Genomic DNA, 9,934 nt, shown 5'->3' on the forward strand with positions numbered 1-9,934 from the left:
TACGCTTTATAACAAATAATGTGAACTATTGAAAAAAAAAAAGAGGAAAGGACGTTTTGCAATGTACAATTCTTTCTGAGAAGGGAGATGCTGAAACTACTCTGTGGGAAGGAGCATCTGAATATTAAACTCGGGATATTCTATGATTCTATGATTCTATGATTCTATGATTAAAGCAGTCACCTACATCAGTCACCTGATGTAGAGATGTGCCCAAAGTTAAGGTGGATAGCAATCAGAAAGCCTGGCTTACACTGAGGAGGAGGAGACATACTATTCTGTCTGAGGGAAGATGGACAGTAAGAGTGAGTGCCACAGAGCCTGAGTATATTTCAATTGCTCATTGTTATTTGTGTGCTGAGGATCCATTCCTGGAACAGAGTAAATCACAGACTTTACAGCTGCCCTCTCTCCTCACATGGACAACTTGACTTTCTGAGCAGATTCTGCTTTGAGACACCAATGCTTATCTGCATGACAAGCAGCACTGGGTTATGACAAGCATTGTTTATAGGCTATAGGCTCTTCAGAAGGGACAGGCAGCACAGAAGGGGTAGTGGTGTGGCTCTCTATATTAGAGAGTGTTTTGATGTGGAACTCAAGACTGAGTCTGGGAATGATAAGGTTGCGTCCCTATGGCTTAGGATTGGCGGGAAGACCAACAAGGCAAGCATCCTGGTGGGGGTCTGTTACAGACTGCCAAACCAGGATGAGGAAACGGATGAGGAATTCTACAGGCAGCTGGCAAAAGTTGCAAAATCATCAGCTCTTGTCCTCATGGGGGACTTCAACTTCCCAGACATATCCTGGAAATGCAATACTGCAGAGGAAGCAGTCTAGGAGGTTTCTGGAGAATGTGGAAGATAGTTTCCTGATGCAGCTGGTTAGTGAGCCTATCAGGGGAGGTGCCCCACTGGACCTTCTGTTCACAAACAGAGAAGGACTGGTGGGAGATGTGGTGGTCGGGAGCTGTCTTGGGCAGAGTGACCGTGAAATGGTAGAGTTCTCTATTCCTGTCGGAGTCAGGAGGGGGACCAGTAAAACTGCTGTCTTAGACTTCCGGAGGGCTGACTTTGAGCTGTTCGGGACATTGGGTGGCAGAGTCCCTTGGGAGGTGGTTCTGAAGTGCAGAGGAGTCCAGGAAGGCTGGGCACTCTTCAAGAAGGAAATCTTAATGGCTCAGGAGCGGTCTGTCTCCACATGCCCAAAAATGAGCCGGCGCAGAAGAAGACTGGCCTGGCTGAACAGAGAGTTGTGGCTAGAGCTTAGGAAAAAAAAGAGGGTTTATGATCTTTGGAAAAAAGGGCAGGCCACTCAGAAGGATAAGGATGTTGTAAGGAGGTGTAGGGACAAAATTAGAAAGGCCAAAGCTCACCTGGAGCTCAGTATGGCTACTGCTGTTAAAGACAACAGAAAATGCTTTTACAAATACATTAACACAAAAAGGAGGACTAAGGAGAATCTCCATCCTTTACTGGATGCGAGGGGAAACTTAGTGACGAGAGATGAGGAAAAGGCTGAGGTGCTTAATGCCTTCTTTGCCTCAGTCTTTAGCAGCAAGACCAGTTGTTCTCTGGATACCCGGTACCCTGAGCTGGTGGAAGGGGATGGGGAGCAGGATGTGGCCCTCACTATCTACGAGGAAATGGTTGGCGACCTGCTACAGCACTTGGATGTACGCAAGTTGATGGGGCCGGATGGGATCCACCTGAGGGTACTGAGAGAACTGGTGGAAGAACTGGCCAAGCCGCTTTCCATCATTTATCAGCAGTCCTGGCTATCAGGGGAGGTCCCAGTTGACTGGCGGCTAGCAAATGTGACACCCATCTACAAGAAGGGTTGGAGGGTAGACCCGGGAAACTATAGGCCTGTTAGTTTGACCTTAGTGCCAGGGAAGCTCATGGAACAGATTATCTTGAGTGTCATCACGTGGCACTTACAGGGCAACCAGGCGATCAGGCCCAGTAAGCATGGGTTTATGAAAGGCAGGTCCTGCCTGACGAGCCTGATCTCCTTCTATGACAAGGTGACGCGCTTGGTGGATGAGGGAAAGGCTGTGGATGTGGTCTACCTTGACTTCAGTAAGGCTTTTGGCACCGTTTCCCACAACATTCTCCTCAAGAAACTGGCTGCTCGTGGCTTGGACTGGCGTACGCTTGCTTGGGTTAGAAATTGGCTGGGTAGCCGGGCCCAAAGAGTTGTGGTGAATGGAGTCAAATCCAGTTGGAGTCCGGTCCCTAGTGGAGTCCCCCAGGGCTCAGTACTAGGGCCAGTTCTCTTTAATATCTTTATCGATGATCTGGATGAGGGGATCGACCCTCAGTAAGTTTGCAGATGACACCAAGTTAGGTGCGTGTGTTGATCTGCTTGAGGGTAGGAAGGCTCTGCAGGAGGATCTGGATAGGCTGGACCGATGGGCTGAGGCCAAATGTATGAGGTTCAACAAGGCCAAGTGCTGGGTCCTGCACCTGGGGCACAACAACCCCAAGCAGCTCTACAGGCTGGGAGATGAGTGGTTGGAAAGCTGCCTGGCAGAGAAGGACCTGGGAGTACTGGTTGATAGCTGGCTGAATATGAGCCAGCAGTGTGCTCAGGTGGACAAGAAGGCCAACAGCATCCTGGCTTGCATAAGAAACAGCGTGGCCAGCAGGTCTAGGGAAGTGATTGTCCCCCTGTACTGGGCTCTGGTGAGGCCGCAGCTCGAGTACTGTGTTCAGTTTTGGGCCCCTCGCTACAAGAAGGACATGGAGGTGCTCGAGAGAGTCCAGAGAAGGGCAACGAAGCTGGTGAGGGGTCTGGAGAACAAGTCTTACGAGGAGCGGCTGAGGGAGCTGGGGTTGTTCAGCCTGGAGAAGAGGAGGCTCAGGGGCGACCTTATTGCTCTCTATAGGTACCTTAAAGGAGGCTGTAGCGAGGTGGGGGTTGGTCTATTCTCCCATGTGCCTGGTGAAAGGATGAGGGGGAATGGGCTAAAGTTGTGCCAGGGGAGGTTTAGGTTGGATATTAGGAAGAACTTCTTTACTGAAAGGGTTGTTAGGCATTGGAATGGGCTGCCCAGAGAAGTGGTTGAGTCACCATCCCTGGAGGTCTTTAAGAGACGTTTAGATGTTGAACTTAGTGATATGGTTTAGTGGAGGACCTGTTAGTGTTAGGTCAGAGGTTGGACTCGGTGATCTTGGAGGTCTCTTCCAACCTAGATAATTCTGTGATTCTGTGATTCTGTTTGCTGGGTCAAGCACATTACAACCTGTTTAAAATGACACAATATCTGATAGACAATTCTTCAGAGTGATCTCCAGCACCAGTTATTTCTGAGCTATGTAAAAGAACCTGAGAGAACAGCAGGATCACAAGATCTGAAATACACAACACTTTGCTGTTTGTATATCATGTATCTTTACTTCCATTCATTTTTCTGTGATCCTTCATTTATATATATATATAAAGATATCAGAGTTTAAGTGTGTTCTGAAACATTAAATATGGAAACATTGCCCCAAGAAGATTTTCTTGGATTATCATGAAGATGTCTCATTGTTTTGAAAGGAAGGAAAAAAATGAGGGAAAAAATGGCTGGAGTCCCACAGAATAATTCCATCATAGCAGTAACAGGAGAGGACAATTAAATGCATTTTAAAGCCCTCAGGAAGTTCCCTCATGAATTTTGCTTATAATTTGAAATGGGTCACTTTCTGACATACAGTTTTGACAGTATTGCTGTTTTCAGGGGGAGAAAGGCACTTTTCCTGGTTTTGTTGTTGTTGCTGTTATTTAAATTTTTTTTTTTCCTGGAAAAAATAACTTCTCTCTGTTTTCTGACTGCTGCATTTTCCTCTGTACTGAATTTAAAAGTTTAGGGAATTAATCTTGTCATTGATTTTAAAGCTTCTTTAGCAGTATCATTGTTAAGAGAATGAGAATGCCCTTGCTGTTTCTACTCCTTTTTATTTTCATCAGATAATTGAGTCTGGACCTCATTAAGGGATGAATGCACTTCTCAAGTGACAGCCCAACTGTGTAACATGAAGCATGCAATGAATAGTCACTAAGCAATGTACATGGGATAACACAATATACAGAGCCTCCTTGAACATTTGAATACTTTTTTAATATCCTTAAAAGTACTACCTAAAGTAGAAAGGGTGAGAAATGCTCAGCTAAGACGGACCTGGGAGGAACTGGGAACATTTGCCACCTATCTGTAATGTAATGTGCTCAGCAGTGTAAAGGCAAACACAAGTGGCAGAGCACTGCAAGACACAAGAAACTGCAGCTCCTGAGATGAGTAATAATATACAAGATAGATCCTGACCTCATATTATTTGAATGTTTCAACATTTGCAAACAGTGATTAAAAATCTTAACAACAACAAAAAAAGGTCTCTATAAAGGCAAATGACTGTTTTATGCAAGAGAAGACTTTTGCTGCTTTGTATTTACTTGCACATCTTTTATCGCCAGGTGGAAGATCATGATAATCAGTAGTGTTTTAGGATGAACACTTCCCATGTTCCTCCATATTTTCCAGATGCAGTCTTTTTTATCTCTTTTTTAAATCCCCATTGTGTACCACAACTGTACTGAAGCAATATTTTAAAACTAGTAAGATTTTTGCATGTGCAGTTTGTGGGGAAGTGCTCACAGATGCCCATCTTTACTCAGATGTAATATTACTATACTTAGACATACCTTACACAAAATCTGTATTGTTGTTCATGGAAAAAAAGACACTAAATTTGCTCTGTCTCTGTGAGGGTATTTACCCTCAGCTAGTGAACGTGTACAGAGCTAAATGAAGCTTGAGGGGCCGAGATGTAAAGTTGTGCTGTGAGACAGGCCCATGTCAGCTTTATATTCTGAAGGACAGTTTCTTCAGAGGGGGATGCTCAAGTGCAGAGTAAGGTCCATGCCTCAGAGCAAAAGCCTGCAGGAGCCTTGCTCTGCCTGTGGCTGTCTGAGAAAGAAGAGCAAAGGCAGCCACGTGCTATCCTGGAAGCATGGCAGCTCGGGGCAAACTGATGGGATGCTCCGTGCCCATTGGGAAATCCCAGCAAAGTGCTCTGGGCTGGCTTGGCAGCCCAAGTTAAGTCTGCAGGTGCCTCCACTATCCCCTGGATAATTGCACAGCAAGGCTGAAGAATGAATGGCTGATGTTGCCTTCCAGTTTTGACCCTTGCTTTAGCAGTCATACAATGAGCATACTTTGTATGCACTGCCCCAGGACTGTACTGCAGGCACACCTTGGGGGGGGGAAGGGGGGGGGGAGGTTGGGGGGGGTGGTTGTCCTCTGATAGCCCATGGGGGCTCAAAGCAAGAGGTATGTGACCATCTCCAGGATGCCACATGCCATTTATGCCATTTCAGCGCAGCTCCAAACAAATACTGCTGCCCTGCCTACATTTTGGTAGTAAATATATCTTGTAGGCTCCAAATCATTGCAAGGACTATAGATTCACAGTCACCACCACTGCTGAAAGCAATTTTCTTACTCCATACTTTACCCTTCACTGCTCCTCACACTGCTGCTGTGCAGAGCATTGCGAATGTCTGCCACAAGGCCTTGACATCTGAAGCAAACTTGAATGAAAACACAAACTATATTTGGGAGGGTGGCAGATTAGGTATTTTTTAATTCTGTTCACACTGAAGTCCTTCCGTGGTACATTAAGTGCTAGATAATAAACTGTTACCTTGTTTATGTGTTTAAATTGGACCACAAAAAATCAGTGACTGGACAAATATTTTCCCCTGAAGGTATAGCCTTACTAGCCTCACTTGGAATTTTATTTGTACTGTATAAAAACTGATGGTTCTATTTAACTACAGTCTACACAGAAACTGAAACTGCATTGAAAAATATATTTCAAAAGGTCAGAAATTTTAGGAGAAAAAAATAACTTTGAAGCAATGAATGAGACAGTGAAAACGGAGGATCTCCCCCCCCACTAAAAAAAAAAAAAAAAAAAGGTAAAATTTCCTGACAAATTCTGCTAAATTCTTTAAAGCCATCTCTTTGCCTGACTTCAGTTCTATGTAGGTCTGTTTGTTTTCATTGTCCGCAGCACCAGCTCAGCAGCCATTATTTTAGAGGTTTTTTTCCCTCTGGTACCTCTTTGTTCCCTCTTGGATCGTAGTCTCCATTGCAGAGGTCACACTAATGATGAAGTCACAGTAGTTCTCACCAGAGAAGAAATGATCAACATTTGTCTTATATGCTCAGACCATAGCTTGGATTCTGAAATCAGTTAATAGTCTCACTCCCTAGAATTTGGCCAAGCATTCAGGGATATCTGTCCATCTCCTTTATTATACTTTGTTGTGGCTTAACACCCATGGGCAGCTAAGCTCCACAAGAGCACTCTTTTGCTCCTCCTCCTAAGAAGGACAGGGGGAAAAAATGATTAAACAAGGCTCATGGGTACAGATAAGTGCAAAACTCTCACCAGTTACTGTCATGGGCAAAACAGACTCAGCATAAGGGAGATTAATGTAATATATTGCCTATTACTAACAGACTAGAGCAGTGAGAACTAAAAGCAAACTAAAAACCTCTCCACCCTCCATCCACGTTCTTTCACCTCCTCCCCCCCCAGGTGGCACAGGGGAACGGGGGAGTGGGTGTTCCCCTAATGCTTCATCTCCGCCACTCCTTCACAGTCACTCTCTTCCGCTGCTCCAATGTGGGGTCCCTCCCATGGGATGCCGTCCTTCCCAAACTGACCCTATGTGGACTTGCCACAGGCAGCAGCTCTTCAAGAACTGCTCCCACACGGCTCCATACCACGGGGTCCATCCCCCAGGAGCAAACTGCTCCAGCACGGGTCCCCCACGGGCGGCAGCTCCCCCCAGACCCCCTGCTCCTGCGTGGGCTCCTCTCCACGGGCTGCAGCTCCGGCCTGGGGCCTGCTCCTGCGGGGGCTCTCCATGGGCCGCAGCCTCCTCCAGGCCACATCCACCTGCTCCACCGGGGGCTCCTCCACGGGCTGCAGCGTGGAGATCTGCTCCGTGTGGGACCCATGGGTGCAGGGGGACAGCCTGCTCCACCAGGGGCCTCTCCACAGGCTGCAGGGGAACTGCTGCTGCATGCCTGGAGCACCTCCTGCCCCCCTGCTGCACTGACCTTGGGGTCTGCAGGGCTGTTTCCCTCCCATTTTCTCACTCCTCTCTTCCAGCTGCTGTTGTGTAGCAGTTTTTTTTTTTTTGTTTGTTTGTTTGTTTTTCCCTTTCTTAACCACATTCTTACAGAGGCACAACCAGCAGTGCTTGTGACTCAGCTCTGGGCAGCAGTGGGTCCGTTTTGGAGTCGTCTGATGCTGTTTCTTCTCCAACACGGGGCAGCTTCTGGGCTCTTCTCACAGAGATTCTGCCTGCAGTCCCGTGCTATTAAAACCTTGCCATGTAAACCCAATATACAGCATAAGAACCTGATCCTGTGTGAAGACTTTCTTTTTAACATAGCAGCCTTATGGGTCAAGTTTTCAGCTGTGCAGCAAGAAAGGCTTGGGGCATCTCTTTGCTACTTCAGTGACAGACAGATAAGAGTTAAAGAGAGCTTATTTACAAAGAAGAAAATGCTAGTCAGATTCAGAAGTCAGATATGATGTTTGCCTTATGATCAGATATGCTGTTTGCCTTTGAGAAGGAACTCCAAAGCCAATTCACTGTTGGTGTGTGTAGCCAAAATAATGGGACAACTGCTGTACTGCAAAGGGAGCTTGTGGAAAGCTGCTTTTTCACTTGGTTTGTGCAAAGACCTTGCCCACCCTCTGCTAGAGCTGAACATATATATCCACTCTTGGTAGGCACACATTGGATGGCAGCACGAGCCTTCTGTCTCATGGCAGGTTTAGGTGAGCTGAGCCTCACTGCTCTAACTGAACTGGGGAAGCAGTATAAGAATTTCCAGCTGCTGTAATGCCTGGTGAACTCTTCTTGCCTCATGTCATTGGATTTTATCCTTCCTGCAATTTTCTGCACTGCTTTGTCTCCTTATTTTGAAAGTGACTCATCCATTGTTTCATTTAAAGTCAGTTTGATGTCTAAGCATTCTACTTTTCCTTTGTTCAGCATTTAGGTTTTGAAAATCAAACAGCACAGGACAGGCTTAAAATCACTGCACTATCAAATTATTCATATTCTTACATAAGGTAGTTGACTTACTGCTACAACCCCCCTAGGATACTACAAAGATGAATATAGGAACAGGGAGAGATCAGGGAGGTAAAGAAGAAAGAATCTGAAAAATTAGCATATAAGTATTTAATATAGTGCCCTGTCTGCTGTAGTACCTCCATGCTGAAATGGTACTTCTTGAATTCCTGAAATCTCGTACAGTAGCTCAACAAAAACCAGGAGAAATAGCAGTCAGCAAGAACTTTAATTGTATTGCAAAAAATGTTTATATGACTGTAAATATATATATATTTTTTTCCAGAAAGATCCACGATATTCTAGCTACTGGAAAAAAAATAAAAAATAAAATCATGATTATTGCCCACCACCACTACCAAAGAGAACATAGACTGATTTTACAAAAATGCAGTAAGACCATATAACAGGCATGAAGATAAATTAGTATGTGAAAATGTTAATGAAGAACCTGTATCTGGAGGTTTAAACCTGGCCCGTATCAATTAGTCTGATACACAACAGCTTTGCCCTTTTGTGTCTGAGTAGATTGTACCCTTTAAGATGCAGAGCTTAGTGGAGAGGGTCCTGCTCACAGCATGACCTAGGAAGTGTGAACTTTGAGATGGCTGAACTGTGAAAGCAGATGAGTAAAAACATGTTAGGCTTAAACCTTCTGTAACAATACAGGGAAAAGTGTGCCCTGAGACAGAGAAAAACAAAAATCCCATTCATATATAATGGGGAGAGGATCCCTCATGAGCATGAAATGGCAGAACCTGATAAACTAGCAGCAAGGGACCAGAAACCTTTTTGCTTGTTGCCTGCTGCTCCTGAGTTAGCTCTGAGCCTCCCATGCCAAGGACCATGAGCTGGCAGCGCGTGCTTGCAGCCCAGAAGGCCAAATGCATCCTGGGCTGCATCACCAGAGGAGTGGTGAGCAAGTCAAGGGAAGTGATTGTCCCCATCTACTCTGCCTTTGTGAGGCCTGACCTGGAGTCCTGCGTCCAGGTCTGGAGCCCCCAGCACAAGAAGGGTATTGACCTGTTAGAACAGGTCCAAAGGAGGGCCGCAAAGATGATCAAGGGGCTGGAGCACCTCTCCTAGGAAGAAAAGCTGAGAGAGCTGCGGCTGTTCAGCCTACAGAAGAGAAGGCTCCAAGAGTTTGATCAGACAACAAAACAGATGGTACTGATCAGGTGCAGTACATGGCCAGACAAGTACACTGAGCAGCATCTCATCTATGGCTCTCCATATTTCTCTGCTTTCCCATGCTTGTTCCTCTCGAGATTGCTTGGATCCATCCTCCTCCCTGCCTTTGGCTCCTTTCCTAAACAAGCCTCCTGGGGGAAGCCCAGTGAAATCCTGAACTGCTCTTATCAGAGAGGTAGAGACTGAATATTTATTGAAAGAGAGTGAACTAAGTTAGTTAATTTTGACTCAGTTATCAACTATTACCCATCTCTGACAACAACCCCGGGTGTCATTCCATTAGGACACCAATTATCACATTAAATCTGCAATGTAAAAGAGGGTAAGGAACTAAGGAACTGCTGAGTGGGAACCAGAAAAAATAAAACCATCCATCATGATAACATTTCACTGACATTAAAAAAAAAGTAGTATTTCCAAAAGAAAGGCAATTTAAAGAAGTCAGAAACCTTCATAGAATGTAATTAACAAAACCACAAAATTATATCAATGACATAAAGAGAAATTACAAAAACTACTCCTTAGTGAAAAAAACACATTAAAATAGTGCAATGACAGTTTGCAACCAGAAGCACAGAAGTACAATCTCCTCCAA

The sequence above is a fragment of the Cygnus olor genome, chromosome 5, assembly GCF_009769625.2.
Source record: "Cygnus olor isolate bCygOlo1 chromosome 5, bCygOlo1.pri.v2, whole genome shotgun sequence".
NCBI classification, from domain to species: domain Eukaryota; kingdom Metazoa; phylum Chordata; class Aves; order Anseriformes; family Anatidae; genus Cygnus; species Cygnus olor.